Raw genomic sequence first — 12,501 nt, forward strand, 5'->3', positions numbered from 1 at the left:
GATAAAGGATCAAATACCGCTGAGATTTTCACCCGACATATGTCAATGAACAGAAAGTGTCATTTTAAACACCTTAAAAGGTGATTACAATGATACTTTATTCCACACAATAAACCTAATTATCTTGAGCAGATATTAAATTTGAAAAATATCTATTTCAATGTCAATATTAATTACTACATTCTTTTTAACGAAGTCATTATTTCTTTTTCACATGGGAATCCGCATATAACAAAATGAAATGTCTGCTTTCGAATAGCTTCTTCAAACGTCAATTTAAACAATATGAAGTGATTATAACAATATGAAATGATTATAACAATATGAAATAATGAGGCAAACGTGTTTGTTTCTCAGCCTCATTTAGGCAAGGTTGAAGGAGAAGGTCCTTTCTATTACTTATGAACAGCTGTCATCTGTTTTTGAAGCTTTTTGAATAACTTCTTCACTTTTCAAATCGCATCTTAATTTTCTTCAAATGTCTAACAAATAATTCTGTGGTTTTGGTGTATTCGTACCTTCTTCCTGGGCCGGTGCAGTGTTCATATTTTGTAATTCTGTGATATTTGTCCTAACGCTCACTCTTCGCATGCATCACCTCATTCATATCGATAGCTTTAAGTTCTGTGTCTTGTCCGCTCACTACTGCTTCTATCTGAGTAGTACCTCCATTAGGTAGGAATAGAAACACCACGTAAGGCATCGTACTTGTTGTCTGGTTCATAGTAGATTAGTTCATTTACTACCTAGAATAAAGATATGAAGATTCGATATAGTAAAAGTTTCTCACTTCTAAGGGTGAAATCTTTCCAGAAATAGGGTGGGTAGGCCTACATATCACGAAAAAAGGCAAGAGAGAAAGAGTTGACTCGGCTGGTAAAAAGCTATATTTCGGAGCTGCGAACCATCAAAATAAAGGGTCTTTTTTTTCTTTCTGGTTGAAAATCGTCTTAAAAACAGAAATGAGAGAGTGATAATCAGGCCCGTACGCAGGGGGGGGGGTGCGGGGTGCGACTGTGCGCGTAGGCTACGCTAGTGATATCTACTATGGTTTGTGGGTATGTGGTGCGAGCACAAGCTGTTGGACTAAATGATAGCTGAAATGAAAACATAGACTTATCAACAAATTTAAACATTTTGATAATTGATTATAGGCCTATATTTAGAAAATATCATAGTTTGACGTATACCTACGACTATAACAGTCTGGAATTGTTTGTGAAAGGTCAGGGTTGGTAGCGCCCGGGGCAAGAAACAAAATTGGCACACCTCCCTCCCCCACTAATAGTGTAAGACCCGTGGCTATGTGTCGGTGGCCTTGACATGCGAGGGGTCTCGGTTCGAATCCCACCCAGAGCCAACAACTTCTAAAGTTCGTTTTATCTTTTTATTTCTCCCTTCTTTCCCTTCCAGTTACGAAAAAAAAGCCTTTCGGGGGTTAGGTTTAAGTAAACATAACTATTACATTTGGTTTTATAAATATTGTGTTTCTATTGTTTATATAAAAGTATATAACTTGCTGCTGAAATTCGCATCGATCATATCCAATCGTTTATCAAAATAACCCCGCCTTTAGTAAAAGATTGGTACTACATCAACCCAGTTAGCAGCATATAATCTACTTTAAAACCTGAAACTAAGCATTTTATCAATGATTATGAATCAAATTTCGTGTTTCTGCACAACAGCATGATCTTGAAAATGTATCCACGAAGATGTTTCTTACTTTAATATAGTCAGGTGATGATGTAATGTTTAAAATATAACATCCATTATGAGTTGCTTAAGGGGAAATATGAAAACATTACCGTACAGGGTTTTGTATTTCTATTTTCAGTACTAAATAGCAATCATAAATACCTATTATCACTACACCCTGTTTGTGTAGGATGAAGCGTATTGTTAACGCCTCCTCGGTCAACGAACCTTATGCTCTATATATTATTGTAACTTATTTAACGGAGATTGCATCGTGGAGTGGTTCATATTTCTGATTAAGATCCACATGAACTTCTGCTTATTGTATGCATGTCAATTTTAGATTAAACGGCAAAGATTGTGACGGAATTCATCGTAAGAGGTTTGACTAGGGATGGATGGGGAGTATTAGAGACTGAGGCAAGCAATATTAAGTTCTGATGACGTCGATATATGATTCGTTGATGTGTAGAGAATGTTCTTTAGCCCTTTCCTCGCCATAACATTGCCTGACCACGAAGATCCTAATAGAGAAAGAATAATATCACAAATAACATGTCAAATAATATTGTTAACAACCTGAATGGAAAATGCTTTCTATAACTACCCGAACGTATAGGAACGAGACAATCGTCTAAGCAGAAGCACATAACCGTGTGATCAAAGAACCTCTCATTTCAGCTGTATTCGATGATAAACATGTTGTTAAACATTACATCAGCGGCACTTGGTTGTATTCTTCTTGTCACAGTAAAAGGACAAGTGATTTCAATCTATAACCAACGGGTATTGGATAGACGAATATTGGAAGGAGTAAACCGATAGAAATAATCGTATGTTCGTGAGTGACAGACAAACCATACATGATTTTAATAGCTGACAATCGTAAGCATTGTTTTATACCGACCTTTGTTGTGATCACCGTCCATCACATAAATTATATAGAACACGGGACTCAAAATCTAAATGTCCGTCACTACAATCCTATTTCAGTCCAATTTTCTCTGTCCCTTAGTCAGTGTTTAAAATTCAGCCAAATCGCAACTAGTCCGCAGCACGCGCTGCTTCTAGAAGTAACCTGTCCGGTCTGAAAGTAACCTGTCCATATTGTGTAACCTTGGTTATGATCAATCGGTGCTAGGCCGCTGCTCTAGTGTCTAGTTATCAGTGGACAAAATTTTCAAAGTTGGAAAAAGGCGTGCAATACTAATTATAGTGGGAACATATCACGGCATCCGAACGACGGGCTGGTTAAGAAAATAGCACGTCCGAAGACAAAGTAGCCCGTCTCGGACGGGTGGACGGGCTTTGTTTTACATACTGTACCTGGTCAGTTTCTCAATATATACTACAACTCGATATATACTACAACAACAATCTTATTTTAAGAAAAAAATATATACGAGTATGAAAAAATTGAAAGCTTCAAACATTTAGATTCACTCAACATCACTCAATATTTGTTGTCATGTTTCGCACAATGTGAATAGATTATAATCAAACAACCTGGCCACTGAACTAGGCAAAGGTATAATTTTCTTTTGATTTAGCCGCGATTGATCTTCACCAGGCCATCTTTCTCATTATTCACGACTTGGGGTCGACGACCGTTCCTTAAATGATGACGGGCAATGATGCTTTCATTTTTTTCTTTTTCAAATTATTATCATATCCAATCCATTTTTACTTATCATGGATTGGCTTGAATAAGCAATGCCTCGGTCTGCACTATCTGGAATAAAGTTAAGCGAAGCACAATTAGTGTACTGTGATAGCATTATCTGTAGTTTTCTCGCGGGAGGTATGTGATGAATGCTGACAAAAACCTTTTGAGATGGTCTTTACCGCAATTGAATTTTAATTTTAAAACACTTCCCAGGAGTAATAACAATAATATGTACTTTTTCTTACCCTGAAACTTAACATAACCAATCCAAAACATGTTGAAGGTCCATTGAACTAAACACTGCGACGATACGTGGAATCAAATGTATAGGACTGTAAAATCGCTTTTTTTATATTTGATATGAAGAGTTGAATTGCAAAATTGCTTTATAGGGACAAGTGTTTAGTGTTAGTTATAGTGCCGATAAAAATGCACATTTTGGTGCTTGTTTGACTTTCATACCACCTTTCGTTATTGAGATATCATAAATTTTCCCTTTCGGAAATCTACGGGAATTTTCGAAAATTCGGACTTATAACGGCTATAAAATCTCCGAAAAATATTGTAAAATTTGTACCAAACTTATTCATTTAGTTTCTTTCCATCAACACTTTGTTCAAAACTTTCTCTTTGCTTTTCTTTAGCGTTGTTCTTGATTAATTTTAAAGAACCGATATCTTATAACGTAAAATGGTTCTAATCGGATTTTCAAATCAAGGCTAGGGAAGAAATATTCACACCTACATGTAGATAACTAAAGAACCAATTACAAGACGCCGGGGTAGCGGGAGGAATGGCGGCTATATACAAATTAGGAGATTGATGTTTATGTCCATGACGTAATTTTTACAGTTGTATTGTGAAAAACATATAACTGTAGTATTTTAGGAAAATATTTAAACCGATGACACCGTGCATGTTTACAATGCCTAAATAAGCTGTACTTTCGACCTTTTCGTCATTTTCAAATCAAATTCAACTCTAAATCTTGTGATATCAACGTAGTTTTGATATACCTAACCCATGAAACTGGTTGAATACTGAATCGACTCTATAAATAGCTGATTGTTCGTTTTGTAAGTACTTGTAACAACACGCTTGACATTTTAACGCGAATCCAGCCAGTGCACACCTTTGTTCCATAACCATTAAGGTATAAGACATTTTTTGTTTTTATAATAGCCCCCGAATGAAATGTATTTAATTATGTTTGTACTCACTCAGGTAGCATTGTATGTGAATTTTACATCCAAACTAAGTGCTATTCTTTTTTTATTGTCATTTTAGTGTCCAAAATAGCCCAAAATGAGGTTTTTTCAATATTGCCGTCCATTTCTAATCGTCACCCCCATAGACCTTACATGTAAAATAAAAAGGCCCATAAAATTTTAATAGCCTCTATTTCGGGTGTAAAATTCACACAAAATGCTTTTTGAGTGATTACAAGGATAATAAAATACTTTTCATTCGGGGGCTATGTGGAATTTTTTTTATTGTATTGCTTGTACAATGACATAATAGGTCCTTTCACAATAAAATGTCCATCTGAAACAAAGGTGTGCAATTGACGCACCCATCGTTATTACGTATTGGCCTTAAAACCAACTATTCCTACTTGTTAGTGTGTGACAGAAAGCCGCGATTAAACTAGATATAGTTACCCGCAATAGCCGACGGTATTTTCTCACGTCTTTAACGTACGTACATACTATACGAACTTTTACTTTAGTTGTATACTATGCTTCCTGTAATGTTGTTTGAAATAGCTTTACAATTACGTTGCATATACAAATTGAAGTACATACAACTCGAAGTAAGCCAAGCATGTAAAAACACTTCGCTGAACGAAGTGACGAAACAGTGTAGTGTGTATAAATTATACTCAGCAATGGGTTGAAACATTTCACTAAATCACGTCTTTGTATGACTTTTTGGCTCGCCTGAGTTTCATTACCATTGCATGCGAAGACTGATAATCTAAAACATGATTGAATGTCCTTTAGTAACCGGTGTGTGCGACGCCCTCTAACTTGAGGGCCCCTTATTTGTATTGGAATAATTTTATTTCATATGACAGTTGCAAAATAAAAGAAGCATGATCTATTCAATCCGTTTCTTATGTTATGTCTAATAGTCAATGTGTGTATTGGTAACGTGTTACATTGATATTACTTGATATTTATTATGTTATTTATATTAATGATACTTTCTAGATTGCACAAATATACCATTGGAGTGATCTGTCCCTCCAAGACACCATTGTAGCAACGTCATCATAATAATATGTAGCTGTCAAGGTAGAAGTCTAAAATTGCCTTTTCAGGGCTTTGTTGACAAGTAAGGTGATAGCAGATGAGGTAAGGCAGGGCTTAAACACCGTACATCCTTTGAGTGAGGTCCTGGAATCTCACTCTCTTACAAAATGTATTTACCGTTATTGTCTACCTATTTCTCTTATATCAAGTTATTTAAACATGACCTTGTTCCGCAAGAAAGAGAAGAGTAGTGTAATTTACCAGACATGCTGCTTGGAGGGATATCGCCCGGACATGGTGGTTAGTGACTATTCAGTATGCAGCCGGTTTTTTTTTTTTTTTTTTCATTTTTCATTCCACTTACTTAGTACTGTAATTCTTAAAATAAGGCAATTTATCGGCCTCATCATGTTGCTCACTGAATCAACCATTTCTAAAGATGTTCAGTGTGCTAGTAAGACAAAAGCGACGGTAAATAAAATTGCAAAACAATTGAAAAAGAAATCGTAAAAGTAACAATTTGTATTGTCTTACAGTATGTATAATACATTCTCAAAACGTAAAATACAATGTACATGGCCCATCGTCACTTGCCACGTGTCTTATTATGTTCTAGTCTTTAAACTGTCTTCCCTAACTGTTGTACACGTCTTTAAGCTATCAAGACGAACTATGCAATATCTGCTAGGGTGCATGGTTCCTCAATGCAATAGGCGTTGATTTGTCTGGGGCCCAGTGTTTTACTGACAACTGCTCAAGGACACGATTTTGAATGATAAATATTATATATGAAATGATTAGAGTAAAGAAGTTTGCTAAAGTGCTTAATTTCTTTTTTAAATTTATCCTTAAATCAAGGCTGATTTTACTTTGACGAGTTGCTAAACCGATAATAACTTTAGAATATATATATAATGTACTCGTAAGAGTAAAATCAAATTCTTTGCCTGTTTTTGTCTGTTTGCGTATGTTTTGTTTTGTCCAGTAAAATACACTTTTGATCAATACAGCAGTTCAACAAAGATCTCAGTGTCGCGGTTATACAACTATTTACCCTAGTCATTATCAAATGTAGTATCGTATACCATGCTCAAAAGTAATTACATAAAAGCTTTTAACCTTAGGTTAATTACAACAGACAAAACCAATTTCAAACGTAATTACTAAAGAAAATAAGAGGATAACTACATTAAAGTGACACTTTGATATGTTACAAAGATGCCCATATTATCTTCGGACATATACGAAATATCTGACTTTTTCCTAACTTAGGGGTGAGATTATTATGATAATCTCATCCCTGGGAATTGGTGAATCGTCCGTATATGCCCCCACTCGACCTACCTGAAGTTGAATAAGTGGTCAAGCTTTACTTCCCTACATAGGACCATGATCCGGTGACCAGCCTAACCTCTAATGGAACGTGCACACATCAATATGTTCCAGCAGTGCAAATCCTGCCAATCAGATCCATGAGAAAGGGTTGCTTGGTATACTAATGCGTGATGGATTGGCAAGTTGGTTTCAAAACCTTATACCAACAGTTCCTAGTCTGTAAGAAGGCAGTAGCCAATTCCCTGATGTCAACAGTTACTGCACTTGAGAGGGGGGGAACAAAGCGCTCAACCCACCACCGCCTGTCCCAAGTCGGGGGCAGTGCAGCAGAATGTTAGATTGATGGAACATGATTTATAATATGTCTACCTGGGCTTGATACAGCACACTACAACTTGCTTCATCTGCACATGTCCTTAAAAAACGTCGATTGCAGATCAAGCCAGAAAGCAGCCACTCCACTCCTATAAAATCAATAGGATTATTTTAGCTTCAGTTTTATTTGTGTTTTGTCTATCTGTGTTAGATGTGATTTGAGTTCAAAACGTTCTGGCCCGCTGGACCTGGGCCCTCTAGCTAATTCAGATTTGATTATGTAACTATTGGTAAAATATATTTTAGTGCATATACATATCAATGCCTCATTTCAAATATTGAGTTTTAGTTTTGGTTTTGGTTTTGGTCACGTGGTTTCCTATTGTCCTGCCTAACCACTTGAATCACAAGATATCGAATTTATTGTTTCTACCTCTTGTTTAAAACTAAACATTTGTGACAGGTAGTTTCGGTTTTGGTTTCAGTTTCTTATAAGTGGTGTGACGAATAAAATTACAGGATTTTCGAGTTACCTGATCTAAGTATACAAAAGAAATGTTTAAATTTCGCAGTGCAATATTCACGAGCAGAGAAGTCGAACAAAGCAGTCTACATTTGAAAGCATTGATTTAGTTTGAAAGCATTGACTTGAGACTACGAATTAGCCTAAGCTGATTTCACTGTGAAAATATATAGACCATCGAAATATTTCCACAGACAATACAATAAACACTTGACAGATTATGACTTCAGTGATATAAACACTATTATACACAACTCTATTTATGTGCATGTCGCATGACGGAAGATCAATATCATAGAAAGCTGGTTTAAACTAACTTTTATTCAAATTATTTATTGGAGAATAGAGAGAGAGAGAGATAGAAGAGTTCGCCAGGGAAAGAGGGTATGTGTGTGTGTGTGTGAGGGGGGGAGGGGGTAAGGGTAAGGGAGAAAGAGAAACAGAGGGGGAGAGCATTGGAAGTGGGAAGGGAAGGAGGGGGAGAGGGGGCTCAAGAGTGGAGTGGAATAATAGGGAAGAGTCGATATCGAGTGTGGGGAGGGGGAGGAGGAGGTTATATATAGGTGGCGGAGGGAACATAGGTATGGGTTGTGCTTTCCGGGGAATAATCTAATTCATAATCAAATCATCTACATCATCATGCATCGTTTATATTTCAGACCAATAAACAAAACCCCCCCCCCCCTAGGCCTCGTATATATCCATCCTTTATGTCTCAACGATGTCTATGCATAACTTATCAAACGAATCTCGGAACTCGGGTGTAATTTTATGGTGTCATGGAAGTGTGCCACCTACGGCAGAGAGCATAAAAAAAAGTCGCCCGCATTGATAGATATCGATAATGAAAATGTTAGCACAATAGGCTATTATATACGAATGGTTATAGGCCATTATACTTTTGATTATATATACCCTCTTGTGTCCTCCCAGCACAATAGTGTTATGATTGCATACCAGTTCATCTCCACATTGTAATCCCTTGATTTTTGGTTTCTGAACAATAGAGAAACCAAAACTATATATTTGAAATGAGGGAATGTCACCTAAGTAAAACCGTTAACTAAAACATTCTCCATTCCTTTTATATAAAACTGTTTGAGATCGCTAGTGTTCACATGGTCTATTTTTAAGTACTGAAATCCAACGGCGCACATTTCCTAATCTAAATCGTGATTTGACGAAGCGGTGCTAAAAAGTTAAATATCGTAAGAAAAGACTAGCAAGCAAATACCTTGGTAGCATTAACCTGCGGTAACAAAACTAATAATGTATCAGAAGCGAAAATTAATGTGCTCCTTGTGTTGTGAGAAATTACAATATCGATATAATTACCTTTAGAATCGAGTTTAAACCCAACGGATCGTTTCTATATAACCCCTGTCTACGAATCAGACGTTTTGCTACCACGCATCCAAGTAGTGCCTTGCAAAGTTGGTCCATGTGTTACGCCAATGAACCTGAAACCTGTTTACACAGAGTGCTCTGGACATTCTAACTAAAATGATGTCTAAAGTAAATCAACAAGAACCGTATACTTTCGTTTTTAACCAAACATGAAAACCTTTGTCGGTAAGAAACTAGAAAGATTATTACCTTTAAGCTATTCATTTGTTTACTTAATTCCTCGTCGGAAAACTGTTTTATGCAAACAGATGTGTCGCATTCAGCTGATAGAAAATAGCTACGTTATATGTGAGTTTTCCAATTTTAGCGTATTCCTTCACTCTGTTTTATTATCGTGTTATTTGCCACACGTCTGAGGCATTATAAGCTTATTTGTTGAACAGATTTTAATCTTTCCACAGAGTAGGCCAGTGTACATAAACGTTGAAAAAAAAACCAGTGCATCCGGGCGGATTCGAACCGGCGACCTTCGTATTACTAGCACGACGCTCTAACCAACTGAGCTAAAGAGGCACGTAAGAGAAGAGCGGAAGATACAAATCTTATTAGGTATTACGTTGGAAAGGTGTTCGTCACATTCCTAGCTGAAGGCATCAGAACTGCATATTCATGATATTTATAACAAATGCACGAAGTCACATAAGTTGTTGGTGTTTTGATGATTATATATGACTTTTTTACAGTCGTCATTGCTCTTTGTCGAGTCATGTCACAATTGTTAACTTAACAAATAATAATGAAGGCGCGATTTTTAAAATTTTGAATGTAGTAAATATTATACTATAAGTAAATAAAAGAACAACTTGCACCGCATGTCATATCCCATGCACGATCCCGTTCTTATTAAAACATACCTACCCCCATTTCACTTCCATGCCTTCAACGTATTGTTTTCGAGTCATAAGCGCAAAGGGCAAAAGGCAAAACAGTTTAAGGCAGTACTGATGAGACATGTATTCGTCAAAAGTAATACGAAAAGGAATATTTACTTTGTCATTGGGATCATGTTAGTGCACCATAAACTATGCTATAGAGAATGGTCTTGGAAAACGTTGAAGACCGCAGAATCAATTTCTTTTACGCCAGACACTACGCACTTAAAGATGAGAGTTAAATGTCCTTTAACCAACTGAGAGTTGCTTTTATCACGACGATGATAAAAATATCTTAATTTGAAATTGCAGTAAGTGAAGAATGAAGGGCAATCTTGTGCGTACTGTAGATTCACTAGGATGTACCTCCGAGCAGCATGTCTGATCAGTCTGATGAATTATACACACTACTCTTCCGTTCCTTGCGGATCAAGGTCATGCTTGAAATATTGAAAGGTAAGAGGCACAGATGCATACAGTTTTTTGATTGCTGCGAGGTGGGATATCATCTGAGTGTTAAACCACGTTTTGCCTCTGTCTGTCTGGGGTGGTATACGAATTGATTGTCGACTCATTAAAGCAATTGACATATTAGCACCATAGACAACAACAAAAACGAAAAAAAGAGCAGCATGTCAACAACAAAAACAAAAGAAGCCAACATCAGTTAAGAACTACCCAACTCAAATAAACACTTAAATAGACAGCAACTCACTTCATGTGAGAAAAGTGATGTATGGGCACGAATTCGCTGGCCCGGGCAGTGTAATACCCGTGGCTAGGTGTCGGCGGCCTACTGCTTGACACGCGAGGGGTCTCGGGTTCGAATCCCACCCAGAGCCAACAACTTCTTAGTTCGTTTTCTTATTTCATTTCTCCCTTCTTTCCCTTCCAGTCGCGAAAAAAGCTGTTCGGGGGTTAGGTTTAAGTAAACATAACTATTACCTTTGTGTTTCTATTGTTTATATAAAATTATATAACTTCACTGAAATTCGCATCGATCATATCCAATCTTTTATCAAAATAACCCCCGCCTTTAGAAAAAGATTGGTACTACATCAACCCATTTAGCAGCATGTAATCTACTTTAAAACCTGAAACTAAGCATGTTTCAATGATTATGAATCAAATTTCGTGTTATTGTTCAACAGCTCGATCTTGAAAATGTACCCATGAAGATGTTTCTCACTTTAATATAGTCAGATGGTGATGTAATGTTTAAAATATAACATCCATTATTTGTTGCTCAAAAGGGGAAATATGAAAACATTACCGTACAGGGTTTTATATTTCTATTTTCATCAATAAATTGTAATCATAAATACCTATTATCGCTACACCCTGTTTTTATAGGATGAAGCGTATTGTTTTAACGCCTCCTCGGTCAACGAACCTTATGCTCTATATAGTATTGTAACTTATTTAACGGAGATTCCATCGTGGAGTGGTTCATATTTCTGATTAAGATCCCGTGAACTTCTGCTTATTGTATGCATGTCAATTTTAGATTAAACGGCAAAGATTGTGACGGAATTCATCGCAAGAGGTTTCACTAGGGATGGATGGAGAGTATTAGAGACTGAGGCAAGCAATAATAAGTTCTGATGACGTCGATATATGATTCGTTGATGTGTAGGGGATGTTCTTTAGCCCTTAACTTGCCATAAAATTGCCTGAGCAAGACGATTCTAATATACAAAGATTAATATCACAAATAACATGTCAAATAATATTATTAAAACCTGCATGCAAAATGCTTTCTATAACTACCCGAACGTATACGAACGAGGCAATCGTCAAAGAAAAAACCCATAACCGTGTGATCTAAGATCCTTTCATTTCAGCTCTATCCGATGATAAACATGTTGTTAAACATTACATCAGCGGCACATATTCTTCATGTCACAGTAAAAGGACAAGTGATTTCAATCTATAACCCACGGGTATTGGATAGACGAATATTGGAAGGAGTAAACCGATGGAAATAATCGTATGTTCGTGAGTGACAGACAATGTACTCTGTAGCTTATATGACTTTAATAGCAGACAATCGTGCACATTGTTTTATACGACCTTCTTTGTGATCGCTGTACATCACAGAGTTTGCTCGGCCGATAAAACACTGCAATCTAAATCTCCGGGGCTAAGATCCTACTTCAGCCGAATTTTCTATGTCCCTTATTCACCTAAAAAAATGTTACTGGGTCAGTGTGTAAAATTGAACCAAAACAGAACTGGTCCGCAGGACACGCTGCTCCTAAAAGTAACATGCCTGGCCTGTCCATATACATGTATATGTAACATTGGTTTTGACCAATCGGTGGTTGGGCGCTGCGCTAGTGTCTAGGTATCTGTTCTGTGGACGAAAATTGTAATGCTTAAAATGGGCAATACTAGTTATAGTTCACAGCAGTCATCGGACGGGCTAGT

The sequence above is a fragment of the Amphiura filiformis genome, chromosome 10 (assembly GCF_039555335.1).
Source record: "Amphiura filiformis chromosome 10, Afil_fr2py, whole genome shotgun sequence".
Lineage (NCBI taxonomy): Eukaryota > Metazoa > Echinodermata > Ophiuroidea > Amphilepidida > Amphiuridae > Amphiura > Amphiura filiformis.